This window comes from Paramisgurnus dabryanus, chromosome 11 (assembly GCF_030506205.2).
Source record: "Paramisgurnus dabryanus chromosome 11, PD_genome_1.1, whole genome shotgun sequence".
NCBI classification, from domain to species: domain Eukaryota; kingdom Metazoa; phylum Chordata; class Actinopteri; order Cypriniformes; family Cobitidae; genus Paramisgurnus; species Paramisgurnus dabryanus.
In genome coordinates, this window is record NC_133347.1 from 20933432 (window position 1) to 20948695 (window position 15264).

Below are 15264 nucleotides of genomic sequence, written 5' to 3' on the forward strand. Positions count from 1 at the left end.
GAAAGTTTTTACTACACTGGTAAAAAATACAGCATGAAGTTTAAACAACTTAATTATGCAAGTCAATTCAACCTACTTTTTAAAGTTTTGACTTATCACAGTTGACACAACTTAGAAAAACTAATTGAAATTGTTTAAACTAATTTAAGTGAAAAGGAACATAAAATATATGTTGATTTGATAACATTTATTACAGCACATGTATAATACACACATTATGTGTTTTAAAGAAACAGGTCATCCAAATACATTTTGTAATTATTAAACTTTCCCATAGTTTCAAGTAATACGCTTTATGAAACACAGAAAAGATTTTGTATTAATTTTCATTACTATTACGTCTAACAAGTTTTTTTTTGTGTTTTTTACAGCGGACAAGAATACTGAGTTGCAATGAGTTTTGACATCATGCAGTCAACACTCAACACACATAATATCTTTTAGGGAAAAAGGTGTAAAATCTATTTCAACCCCTTGATGTTTCTGATAGGACTGTCAAAAGATTAATCACATACAAAATAAAAGTTTGTTTTTACATAATATGTGTGTTTGTTTTTACATAATAATTGCACTATGTGCAATTATTTTGTATATGTAAATACACACATATCCGTGTATTTATGTAAATACATAAATATTAATGTTTCTTACTTTAATGATTTTTAAATATTTTATATTAAATACAAATTATATACATAAAAAAAATATATATATACACACACACACACACACACACACACACACACACCCAAATATATTATGCAAACACAAACTTTTATTTTGACACACACACACACACACACACACACACACACACACACACACACACACACACACACACACACACACACACACACACACACACACACATATATTATGCAAACACAAACTTTTATTTTGCATCTTTTGACAGCCCTAGTTTCTGAAGATGCCCATTACAATAAAAAAATTGGAATTATTGTATAGTTCTACTTATATGGGACACAAATAAGTAAAACAGTTTAAAAAATTTGAAGGACAGAAGAAAGAGGGGATAAGCAAAGATTAACAGCAAGGTTGGAAAGTCATGGAACTGTAGAATGGAAACATGCAAAAGAGAGGCAGTGATTTAAGAGAGAGAGAGAGGGAAGGGAAGGTCAGTATACATTATCAGAGGATGTTGTTTATTTTGGAAACCGTCATGTCCTGTTTACTTTTGTTGTGGCCTTGAGCCAGCACCTTTCCTGACTAATGATGTTGGTTAGACATGTAAGCACACCAACAACAGCTGTGTCCCTCCCACTACCGCCCATCTCGTCTGTGCACCCTTGAACTACAGGGCAATCACATCTGTCTGGTATCTATCAGCCGTGTGTGTCCACAAAATCCGACTTCACCAGCATCCCATATGATGTGCTTAACTCTTACATTACTTAAGATCAATTCATCAACATACAATACAGTGCAAAAGTCAGAGACCAGAGTAAAAGTGGGGAGGTTGTCATTTCAAATCTTAAATATTTGGAATTTTTGAAATGGTAAAATACTGAAAAATCGTAAATGTACACACATCTCCAAACACATTCACTCCACTGTACAAAGGGTCAGATTTTATTGATTCTTTGAAACATTCTTGCTGGGATAAAATGAATGAATCATCAGGTCACTGAGTTTTGTAGTCCAGCTTAAGTAAATGCTGTCAAAGCAAAAGCCACACCACCCGCACACAAATATTTATAAAAAGATTTTCATTTATGGATTTGACAAACATTTTATAATAAATAAAAGCGTTAATTCTACAATTGTAGTTGAATTATAAAACACACTGTAATAAAAACAATTGCTTTGCACACACCAAATGCGAAGCATCGCATTCCTCGCAGGATTAAACTTTCTTTCCGCTAAAGTTGACTATTTTTAACTAGATAGTAAAGTTTGAAGACAAACTTTATGTTGGCTTGAGAAAGCGTAGCCTGAACGTTTAAAACGGTTTGACATAAGTTTAGTTTAGTAGGCTATCTGGCTGTTAGTATGTTTAAGTATGAAGGTAGCATGATTTACCATGAAGCTAGCATGATGTTAGCATGATTAGCATGAAGCTAGCATGATGCTAGCATGATTTACCATGAAGCTAGCATGATATTAGCATGATTAGCATGAAGCTAGCATGATGCTAGCATGATTAGCATGAAGCTAGCATGATGCTAGCATGATAAGCATGAAGCTAGCATGATGCTAGCATGATTAGCATGAAGCTAGCATAATGCTAGCATGATTAGCATGAAGCTAGCATGATTAGCATGAAGCTAGCATGATTAGCATGAAGCTAGTATGATGCTAGCCTGATTAGCATGAAGCTAGCATGATGCTAGCCTGATTAGCATGAAGCTAGCATGATGCTAGCATGATTAGCATGAAGCTAGCATGATGTTAGCATGATTAGCATGAAGCTAGCATGAAGCTAGCATGATTAGCATGAAGCTAGCATGATGCTAACATGATTAGCATGAAGCTAGCATGATGCTAGCATGATAAGCATGAAGCTAGCATGATGTTAGCATGATTAGCATGAAGCTAGCATGAAGTTAGCATAATTAGCATGAAGCTAGCATGAAGTTAGCATGATTAGCATGAAGCTAGCATGATGTTAGCATGATTAACATGAAGCTAGCATGAAGCTAGCATTATTAGCAGGAAGCTAGCATGAAGCTAACATTTATTGCGTTGCTAGGGTACTAAGTTTGGTTGCTAGGGAGAAAATTGGCATCCCATAATGATCACCCTTCAAGCCACAAGTAAAACGGTCCAACCCCCGTGTCTCTACAATGTTCTGATGCGGAGATATAAGGCTTTGTTTATTCCGTTGCTAGGGTACTAAGTTTGGTTGCTAGGGAGAAAATTGGCATCCCATAATGATCACCCTTCAAGCCACAAGTAAAACGGTCCAACCCCCGTGTCTCTACAATGTTCTGATGCGGAGATATAAGGCTTTGTTTATTCCGTTGCTAGGGTACTAAGTTTGGTTGCTAGGGAGAAAATTGGCATCCCATAATGATCACCCTTCAAGCCACAAGTAAAACGGTCCAACCCCCGTGTCTCTACAATGTTCTGATGCGGAGATATAAGGCTTTGTTTATTCCGTTGCTAGGGTACTAAGTTTGGTTGCTAGGGAGAAAATTGGCATCCCATAATGATCACACTTCAAGCCACAAGTAAAACGGTCCAACCCCCGTGTCTCTATGATGTTCTGAAGCGGAGATATAAGGCTTTGTTTATTCCGTTGCTAGGGTACTAAGTTTGGTTGCTAGGGAGAAAATTGGCATCCCATAATGATTACACGTCAAACCACAAGAAAAACGGTCCAACCCCTGTGTCTCTACGATGTTCAGATCCAGAGATATAAGGCTTTGTTTATTATGTTGCTAGGGTCTTCATATTTTGTTGCTAGGGGCGTGGCTTAAAACCTCAATAAGAATCCTAAGAGACTGATTGGATGCCTGAGTAAAATGAGCCCACCCCTATGTCTCTATGACACTCTGGTGCAAAGATATCCATCTGGGCTTTTTATAATGGTAGTCTATGGGAGATGTTGCTAGGGTACCCAAAATTGTTGCTAGGGGCGTGGCTTAATAGCTCTGGGGTGATCCTAAGAGACTGATTGGATGCTTGAGTAAAATGAGCCCACCCCCATGTCTCTAAGACCCTCTAAAGTGAAGATATTCCATCTGGGACGCTTTTATTCCCTTTTATGGGCATGTTTCCTGCCCCATTATAAGTCAATGGGAAATTTTGGGGGCCTCTTACACCCCAGGGGTACAGCTTACACCCCATTGTGAGGTATGTTCTTACACAGCCTGTCAGCCTCCTTAAATGTGGTAAGCCACAAGTTTCTACAAGTTTCTCACTCGCAGCTTTGACCCGTCAAAGTTTGTCTCAATGTTAAGTCAATGGAAATTTTGGGGTGTTTCAGCGCCCCGTTTAGGAATTCGGAAGGTCCCATCAGTTAGAAAAGATATAGCACACCTCGTCAGATCAGACCGAAAGTCTGTCCAAAGTTTGATGGCTGTAGCTTGAAAGCTCTAGGACGAGTTAGAGTTAGAAATTTTAGTCTCAGAAGAAAAGAAGAGGGAATAATAATAAGTTTAAGTGCAACAACAGTATGTTGGCTTTCTCAAGCCAACATAACTAGCAAGAAAGATGTGTCTGAGGCGAATAGTGTGTGTTCACTGCAACTGCACCACCCAATTTGCATCCTTCCTTCACATCGCCAAACGCGAACTCACGTCTATTCGCATCTTTGCATTGACTTGTTTGTAATCTACTCGTGCAAATAGTTAAATTCGCTTCTGGTGTGTGTGCAGCATAAGTTAGAAAATAATCCAAATCTTTGCAGTAATTTTCACTAATGATTTTACAAAATGGCTTCTTTTGGCAAAAGCCAGTATTTAGTGTGACCTCTCTTGGCACGAAGCACATATTAAACTTTTTTTAGTCCTGAAGTCATTAGATTTGAATTAGAAATGATGTTTTTCTGTCATTATACCATTAGAAAAAATAACAAATCTAATTGTAACAGCATGGCCTAAGACTCTTGCACAACATCTTTGAAACAACTTTGCATTAACAAAACAGCTAAAAGGCCATTTAAACTCTCCCTTAGACATTGCAGTGTTGCCAGTGCCAGTGTCCTAATCAGATTCTTATCTGAAGTTTACAGACTAGGTTCACTGAGTACCTAAGCTGATACCATCTATATTTTTTATTATTTCTAAAGGTGGTTAAGGGCTGCTGGGCACAGGGAATAAGTACATAGTTCACACATTACTCTCAACAAATCTTACCCGAAGCATCTGTGGGGGAGGAGTAACAGGTATTCTGGGGAAAAAGAGGAATAGACAGATGAAGGAACTGAAAGAGACAAAAAAGAGGTAGGAAGATGAGAATGAGACAGAAACAAAGAAATTTAGGAGATAGATTTGTAGCCAAAACTCTATTATGAGCCATTTCATTTGAGTTTTCTATATTGAAATCTTGATAACACAAAAAGCGTCTAGGCATGATGTAATAAGAATAGGACAAATAAATGTTCACACACTGCATATCACGTGATATGAATGTCTTTTTGTTGATCCTTATTGGGGACTAGGCCTGTCGCGATAAACGATAAATCGATTAATCGCACGGTAAATAAAATGAGCTCGATCATTTTTTTAGGCCGCGATAATTCACATTTGCATGCTTGTTTGTTTTCCTTGTCTCTCTCTCTCTCTACCAAAGAGACTGGATGACCGCTCCGTGCAACGAGTGACAAGGAGTGAACCCTCGTCAGTCATTTGGGGACCTTCATACACTAAACACTGACTGACTGCTGTCCTTGATTTGGGACAATGTCTTACACAATCTTGCACATTTCAGAGGGTAATAACTTAAGATACCATTAAAACTTCATTTTATGGATTTATGAGAACATTATGCATGGAATCCTTTAGGCAGATTTACTCCTGATTTTAAAACTCCGAAGCAAAAAGATTTGATTATATTTCAGTATCTGAACAACGAATATGTCTGCAACTCACACAAGGATAAAGTGTCCACTCTGACCGTGAAAGAAAAGAAGACAGCCTGGAGATATGGAAAAAATCTGAACCTCACAAATATTTATTTAACTATCAACCTTTACCCTCAAAACAGACACCTTAAACCCAGAGATTATCATCTCACTGAGAAACTATTATGATTGAAACAAAACTACCGCAACAAACCCATAAGCGTTAGTGTACACGTTGCTCAAAGGTGTTGGGTTTGATCCCAGGGAACTCACATACTTGTAAGTTTCCTTTTTTTACATTTAGGAAAGTATCTTTTTCCAAAAAACTGCCGTTCTGTCTTTTCTCTATGTGAAGTGTATTGATCTGCTGCCACACTGGCGACAGCGTCTGTATCGCCCGTTTCATTTTGGTCACCCTGAATGATCTCATCATCTCATAATTATAGTCTATGATGTTTAAATGCTTAAACCTAGACACTCAACCTCTACTAATGCATATATAGACAAAACATAAAGAGCTTATTTCTGCCTTAAGAGCTTAAGTCACTGACAGCCGGAACATAACATCTGCCAGGCAGACTGTTAGCGGTGAAGGCCACTGAGGGAGATCTGGAGAAGATGACATTGAAAATAACATTTAAAAGAACAGATGTCTGAAATTTTTTTTGGCAAATTAACATTTGTAAAAAAAAACAGCTAAAAACAATCATATATCATAATAATAATAATTGTCTCCAGCAGTGACCTTTACTGTCAGATAATGCTGAAGATGCAGGTTTTAAAGGTGATTAAGTATATATATATTTTTAAATGTCATGACATTTACATGTCAAACTTAGTAACTAATAGAAAAAAAGTATTACTTTTGGTCAAGTGAATTGTAATGAGCAATTTACACTATACCTTTGTAAAATAAATGATCACTTTTTTCACCTACTTTGTCAATTTATGTAAAGTCTATTCCAAAGTCTCATAATATGGGCTCATACGTGCACATGCTCAGGGGAAATGATGGAAGACAGGAAGTGTGTGTGTGTGTGTGTGTGTGTGTGTGTGTGTGTGTGTGTGAATGCATGATTGTAATAAAAACTACAGTTAAGGTTCACATATTTGCTCGTTTTACAATTCCTGCAAACATTTCTAAATGCAAGAAAAAAGCTGACATTAACTTATCTCTTTCCGCAAAGTGATTGTAAAATAAGCGATAAATCAGAACCAAGCTAGATTTGATGCATTGGTAAAGTTTATAAAACATTAATTTCTGGGAGTCACCTTCCAATCACTTAACATTTCGTTCCAGGGCCCTCCAGACATTATATGACATAATTGAATCTAAATGAATCTAAAAGATTATATAATTAAATGAATTATATTATATATGCATTAATATATGTATTATATTTGTAAAGGATGGCATGAATGGATTTTATACTGGAATATTAAATGGAATATGTCTTAGGAGGTTAAAGGGGAAACACACGCATAGGACTGATTTTTAGCCGTTGTTTAAAAAAGGGCTGTTGTTGCTGATACGTTACACCACAGCCCACAGTTTTTTCAGCTTTTGGCAAATGTTTTCACAAACAGTGGCCTCAAAATGTATTTGTACACTAAAGCTACACTTAAAATGTTTGAATGATGTAAGCAAGTAAATTTCAACAAATAATATAAACTTTAGTGCCCAATAATTCTAGAGTCTCCAAAAATTGGACTTCAAACGCCAACTCCCTCCAAATGCCCATACTCATCATTCACATATACACGAAATTTGCCATTTAAAAACTTTGCTCTGATCATTCTAAATAAAGTGACTTCCCTGACTCATCATTTTTATTTTCACTTAAACTACATTCTTGGCTTCCCCCTAAGAAACTGACCTTTCCATACCCATGACAACACATTCTTCCATACCACCTATTTCTCCCAAATATGCCGTTTCATTATCCCCCTCTGTGGTGACCCGAGATAAGAGACAATAGTGTAACAATGTAGGGGCCCAATATCAGAGGACCACTGCACTGGGTACCACAAAGGGCTTTACTTCATCACAGCTCACCTCAGCTGGATGCCTATACATCTAAATGAAGGATGAATTAAATGAACACATCCACAGGGGCTCTTGGATTTACATCAGTTCAACAGAGACCCCAAAGGAAGGAGGGAATTGAATAAGCTGGTAATCTGAAGAGCAACCGTCAGCAGATGTCTGAGGATTTAATGGCATCCCTTACACAGACTGCATAAGATTTATTATAACACAAGGGTCATTTAAAGATATCTCAGGAGATGTGGCCTAGTAAAAGGTGTTGGGTGAGAACTAACTTTAGTACAAGAGATCGCTTCAGGACCACTGAATCAGATCTGTGAAGTTGATTCTTGTAACAAACATTTATTTAGTACAAGAACTGTATACTCAAACTCAGTAATATCCAAAATTGACAGTTTTAGTTACTTGAAATAATAATCCAACTCATGAGTCTGTGTTTTTTTTTAAAATGTGGGGAAGACAGCAGAAATAAAACTGAATTTATAAAGATTCATAAAGAAATTTTGGAAGGTGGTGGTCATGTTTAAACTTCATGACACTGGCTGAGAGGAAGGGTTATTGATTTATATTGCCCAACAGTCACAGCTGATCAAACCACCATGTGTACATTCTGTGTAAGAGTGGCACCATCAAGCACCTGCAAACATGAGGTCATGTATATTGACCATGGATTTTCTACTTTATGTCAAAACCTTACATCAAGCATTAAACTCTTCTCTACATATTATAGAAAAAAACATTACATAAAAAACTGATTGTTTGCAGTAATAGTTAAACACAGGTATGTGTATAATCAACACGCCAGCACTAAAGTCACATAAAGTGACCAAATCTGTGTCTAACATGATTGAGCCTAACCTGAAATGTCTTACAGAATGAGACGTCAAAGGCTTACGGGAGATAAAACTCAACTGTACAAGCTGAAAAGAGGAGAGAACGAATAACACTCAATTATGATGAGTCCACAATGACACAACAGGAAGGTGCAATCAAAATTTTATGCCCTTACGTTTTGCATTACAGGAGGTAACCGATTACACAAGCCCTATAATGGAAGGTTAGTTAACTGAAAGGATCAAGTAACACACATACACACACACACACACACACACACACACACACCTTAATCAGTGCCCAATAAGTGTAATTAACAAATTTTTGGGAACTTATTACAATAAAGTTCTATTTGCTAAATTAGGTAACAAAATAAGTTACAAACATTGAAAAATACATCTACAGCATTTCTTTATTTTAGTTCATGTTAATTTGTTTTTAATGAAGGCTGAGACTAGAGTCTGTGTTTTGTGACCATAGCCTGCTGGTTTGTTCCAAGCTTTTATTACGTTGTTCTCCAGTAACTTAGTTATGGGGGTGAAAAATCAATAGAGTTAATTGGCAATTTCTTCACTCATCAATAAGAACATAGACTTCTGCTGACAAATGCTGATTTGCACTAATGGCGCTTTTCCATTGCATAGTACCCCACGGTTTAATTTAGTTTGGGTCGGGTCAGCTCACCTCACTTTGGCGTGGTTAGCTTTTCCATCGAGTTTGGTATCACTTCGCAGTGGGAGGGATTATAGGCGTTTCGTTATATTTGCACTGCCTACTGCGGTGACATCTTACAAGGTAGAGCGTTGTTGTAAATTCCCGTTTATTTATTTCTCAGTCCGCCACAAAATTAAAATTTGCCACCACAAATAGATGTTTGCTGATCGCGTTTATCACTAACGTTACCTCTGTCTCACATGACAGTTTCTGTTCAAACACCCGTGGCGTCAGTAGTTGACGCACTCCGCTGAGCCTCATTAAAGTTGCGTTTAAGCATATAATACTGACGTGCTCATCGCGAATGTTCCGCCACAAACTGCAAGTTTGGAAAAAAACTGGTATGTTGCCCCTTTTTCATCGCTAAAAGGGAGTTTGGGAACTTATAGCAGAGCACAGATGACAACATGTTTGCTCGAGCGCAAGCTAGCACTAAAGGTAAAGCTAATCTTTACATTATAGCGATGACGCGTAGTGCAATTCTCTCAGACCAATCAGTGATCTACTGTGTTTTCGCGTCACGTTTGGTATCAGCTTGGGTCGCTTGGAACCCCAACCGAGGTGGTACAAAAAAAGGATCGGGTACCACGTACTGCACCCAATGGAAAAGCTCCCAAAAGTAAGCTGACCCGACCCAAACTAAACCAAACCGTGGGGTACTATGCAATGGAAAAGCGCCATAAGAGAAAGAACAGATGATAACACGTTTCTTGATATCATCATTAATGATATAGTGCATGGCAATACAGAATTTTATTAAACTCAATAATATATTTACCTTAAAAGAAGATCCGCATATTGATAATTTCAAATTACGAAATAAAAATTTAAGCACCAAATTAAAGGGATTTTGACTAGCATGAATTTGATAATTCACTCCCGACGCCTTCTTAAATCAAAACTTAGTCAAGTCAAAACTGAGCATCTTATTTGTTTAAGCAAAGCATTCCACCCACAACAGCCGCCTGTGGTCCAACAGCCTGTGCTACAAGCTTTGTATGTCAAACTCCAGACTTAATTCCTCCATGCTGCCATTTGAGGACAAACTTATATTTACATTAGTGAATCCTGCAGATCTCTTCCAGTGCATTAAAGCTATACATTTCTATTAGTATGTGTATTTCCCGGGATTCAAACCCACCACCTTTAGCACTGCACTGCTAACACAAACTAATCTACAGGAACACCTCAAAGCACAAATCTGAACAAATAAAATCAGATTTGGATGAATTCATCTTTATGAATCTTTAAGTCTAAACTGTTCTGAATGTCTTTAAGCTTGCATACTAGTTACTTTTCTTGTTTACTAAAGATTATTGTCTGGAATCCAAGAAGAATGCAAACTTTTAAAAGATTTGTTCAAAGGGGAACTTGAGGAAGTATAATTTTTTGCTCTGTACTCTATGTATAGTCAATATGAATAACTCATGAATGAGATTATTGGGTGGAATTCAGCTCATCAAGTTCAGCCACCACTCAAGTGACTGCTTGACTAGAGGTTTTTAGAAAAATAAAAAGGCCATAATTGATTTAGTTAGTCCGACACTTTGCTTTGAAACTCAACCAACAAATATGTAAAAAAAAAAAAATTGACAATGAGGGGTAATCCAGCACGACGCAAAGTGGAGTGTGAATTATTTTCAAATAATTCAAAGGACTGAGGTCAATTATTCTGCTTATACCACAGTTACGACAGGTTTTTTGAAGACATTTAACAGGACAGGTGTGTGTTTATCAAAAAGTAATGCATACCCATGAAACATTTCTCAACCAATCCATAAACCATTCAACAGCCCTGTGCTATCAATTCATTTATTAACCTCCTAAGACCTGGTGTGCCCATCACATTTTTTTGTTGTTTGCACCATAATACTAAATTCTGTTTAACTGGAACCTGCTGTACACAAATGTGGACAATTACACTACTTCATGTTCAAAGAAAAATATTTGGTTTTTATATTCATTGGTTCTCTTCTTAACCCCAGATAGCTGGAAGAAATCTAAAGAGCAATCCAAATCGAAGCTCTGGTCTAAATGCTTGATTCTGATTGGCCAGTCGCAACATTCCAAGGTTCGTTCTTTTCAGATAACTACCTCTTAAAACGAATAACACACGGTAACCCAGATGCGGCAAATCATTTTGACAGGTACAGTTAAATATTATACAAAATGAAATATAAATATGTCTTTTAATAACAAATCCATCCGGCATTAGATTTACAAATAATTCAACCAAATAGTGTGTCTTATCTTAAAACCGAAAATAAATGGGTTATCCTTGAAGACGGTCTGTATAAGTTTATTAGTAGATAAGATATTTCAAATCAACATTTAATGCTCCTTACCTTAACTATGAGGTAATACACATGTAATAAGCAGGATAATGTACAGGCAACAGGTTGTTATTGCGAAATAAGCCTTATTTCTGTAATAACAACCTGCTGCCTTTACATTAATCCTTACATAACACATAAATCTCTGTAGATAATCTCCAACTACTCTATGCATCAAGGTTGCATCTCATGAGTCATTTATGACGCCAGACATCAGTGAGGTTGGCATGAATCAGCAGCAATGCTTACATTAACTTCCTCACATGCTTCATTACCCATTTCTTAAGATAAGAAAAACTAATAAACACCTATAACACTTGATATGTTTCTCAAAGACTGAAAGACAGTAAGACTCCGTTTAGTCAACTCAAGCTGGAATGTGTCAACATTGGTAGCATCCTTACACTGATGGATACACTATGGCAAAATAACCGAGAAAACAAATCCCCGAGAGCACGTGTTCCTTTAAAAAGAGGCCGTGTTTCAGCTTATATTCCTCTCAACTCAACAGTAGTGGCTGATCAATAGGGCTTGAACGCCATTCATTCTTCTAATGTTAAATGTCTACCACATACACGTTATTGGGGTGAAGTGATCGCGTGACAACACTGTCTTTACTGTGTATATTATATTGTGCAACATAAAGAAATAAATCAGTCAGTCAAATTTCTGACTAGCACATCGTATTTTTTCAACTGGAGGAGTACCGATAGGATGCGAGTGGGACATTTTCTAATACTGTGTCTAATATTATGACTACAACGTATTGTAACATACACTTAATAAAATGAAATGTACAGCACGTGTCTAATGAATGGAATTCATCACTTACCTTTCCAGGAAGAACAAACGATCTCCTTTTCTGTAATTTCCCCCTTTGATTTGTCTCCTGGTAACTTAGCTTTGCTAAGCGCCCTTTATCACTGCTAAAAGCAAATACAAAGACTTTCAGCGAGAGTTCGTAATATACGATGAGCAGAGAACAAGTGTTGGGATTTTGCTGTTATATAGCCAACACAGAGAGAGAGAAAGAGAGAGAGAGAACACGGGACACTGTGGCATTTAAACGCATGCTCAAAACAAACTCTTACGTCACTACGCGCTTAAGTCCATCCCTTCCGACGACTCTCGGCCAATAGAATTACTTAGAAGCGATGACGCAACACTCCACTCATATCTTGGCGGTGTCGTACCTGCCCCCGTGTTTCCAGTAACCCGTTCGCTACAACGACTCCGATTTCGTTAAAAAAGTCATATCTACTTAAATGGGAAATAAATATTTCTAAAATCAATTGCTAAGATCGCAATAAAACATGCGTTAAACCTTACACTGAATGTACCTTAATTTGAGTCTCTTGTGCTCTTATAACACTTGTTAGCAAGATGCTCCAGCTACAAAGGCTGGCAGGCACAGCTTCCCTGTTGCTCCTCCCCCAGAGAGTTGGTATTTAACGGTTCACGATTGGCTCATTGTACTCGAAGGCGGGACTTCCTTCGCCAGAGCGACCGGTGGGCGTTGCCCTTAACCCCATTCATTTTTAAAACAGCACTGCGCCATCGTGTTATATAGTCGTTGCCTCAACCTCCACACCCGTCTATCTATCTTACAAAACCCTCATTACCTCCGATGGGGTATCTTTCATAGTAAAAATGGCGCATTTTACTAAAGGCCTTTTATATCGCATTTCAGCGCACCCTAGTGGTTCATAGCACTGGAACATAAATTACTTAACTGACCTATATTTTATAAAGTCACATATGGAATGTGTTTATGTACTGTGTTATTAAATATTTTGAATTTGTTGTAAAACACTAGTCCAAGCATAAATACACAATATATTCGAGATAATAAACTAAGGTGCACTTGTTGTGTGAACCACAGGAAAGCATCACGTATTCTTCAAGTATAGTGCAGCTAAACCTGTTTCGGGGTATTTGGGCAAATACTTGAAATTTTCAACAAATGGAAATAAGGAACATGGAATTTTTACGGCCATTTAACTACAACTTTCCAGTTCAATATTTACCATCATTTAAATTTTAAATGATACATCTAAAATACTAAATCACCAAAATTAACTTGCTAACTAATTTCTGTAGTAAATGTGTAATGTTTTCATTGGTATAAACAGTAAAGCTGACACCTGTACATGGAGTCAACTTCTTGACCTGTTTGCTTATGTTTGCTAAAGACATCGAAAACAAATGCTGACTGTTGTTTATTAATTATTTTGTTACATTAAGGTTTTTATTAACTGAGTAAATAATAATAATTAGTAAATCTTACATGAATTCTAAACATTTAAGTAACTAACGTTTTACTCAGTCATGAATTTGTACTGCCCCCTAATGGTTTATAAATGAATATGTTTAACAATGTTTCCCTAAGTCACATTTTTGTTGTACTTGTTTTTAGATATGCTTTATTCTGTATGGTTTAACATATAAAAATTTGATCTTCTAACTTTAGAGTACATAAATATTATACAATATTAATAGGCTGGTATGAAAACAATAGAAGGCTATGGCTTATTCATTTTTAGATAGCTAAGTAAACAAGTATGTGTGTATAAACACTTGATAAACAGTTACATAAATTACCCTAATAAAGTGATTTTTATTCTTATAAAATAAGCCATATGCAGTAGCTCTCTTACTGTCTGTTATTGTGACAGCCATTTAGTTAATGCTATGTGGATGATGTGGTAATGTTGGAAATATGTGTATAAGTTATCAAATGTTTTATTTTTAATGTCAGAGTGTTTAGTATTTGATATCATGTTTAATATTGATCTAAAGGTATTGCGGAGGATTTTCTTTTTCCGGGTGGATCATCAAAACTATTAGTCCTCCTAGTTGTCAATCAGGAGTGTTGCGCAATTGCATTTTTTTTAAAAAAGTGGAGAAGGCGGTTCTTATCCAAAATTAAAGAAAATCTTCCGCTACACCTTTAAAGTAAACAATCATGTAATGGCAATGGCTTGCACCGACACAATGCCCATTTGTTGGATATACATGATGTGAGATTGTGTGTGTATCACCTAATTTAATATCTGCAATATGGCAACTGAGGCTATATATAGCCTAGGTCAATAAATGTACCAAGTTTCTGCTCAGAATAAATTTAGTGATGTTACTTCTCGAAATAACAGCAGGTTAGAGATCAAACCTTTGGCTGATCAGATTTTCTACATATAGGAGAAAAAAACTGAACAAAAGAAATTTGTATCTATGCTGGTTTTTGTTTAAGACCTCATTGGCCTTAATTCGGTTGTGCTTATTAATGTATGTAGGTTAGTAGGTTTATGGGCCTTCCTGAAATGTATCAATACCTTATTCTTTTGATTTATTCAATAAAACTTCAAAGTAAATAAAAAATAAAGAAATGAGAGCAGATGAGAGGGTGAGCAACCAAAAGCAAAAGAGGTGGGAGTAGAGGGTGTCAACAGTTAGATAAAGACAAAGATATTACATATGCAGTATACTCAGACACCCAAAGCGAACAAAACAACATCATGTTGGGATGAATCATCAGAATATGGTCAGACTTGCATAAACATGCTGACCAAGATTATATACACATTAAAGTCCTCAAACTGAAACACACTGAATTGTGTGATGAGTTACAAAACAGGTCACAAGACTTACAAATGACCATGAGGTTTTGCTTAATTTGCATGAAGTTCCCAAAATGCCTCAACTAAAAAATGTGTTTAATTTTCACATGTCTACATCTAATATCTCCCAGAATAACTTTTGTTTTGACATGCAGATGTTCAGTTCTGAATCTGAATAAGGTTTTTAACATA

At 36.6% G+C, this 15264-nt stretch overlaps 1 protein-coding gene across 3 annotated transcripts in view; it reads right to left on the minus strand.

Moving 5' to 3' along the window:
* The window catches only part of slc23a2 (solute carrier family 23 member 2), a 38360-nt gene extending 25502 nt beyond the window's left edge, over nt 1-12858 (minus strand). The window contains exons 1-2 of one of the 3 annotated variants that reach the window (XM_065247377.2): nt 12547-12858; nt 12288-12378 (exon numbers count right to left, since the gene is read on the minus strand). The gene's annotated coding sequence lies outside the window, so the exon portion shown is untranslated. Of the gene's footprint in view, nt 1-12287; nt 12515-12546 lie in introns of those variants that run through there. The other 2 variants (XM_065247376.2, XM_065247375.1) reach the window with 2 other exon arrangements.
* Between the last annotated feature and the right edge of the window lie 2406 nt (nt 12859-15264).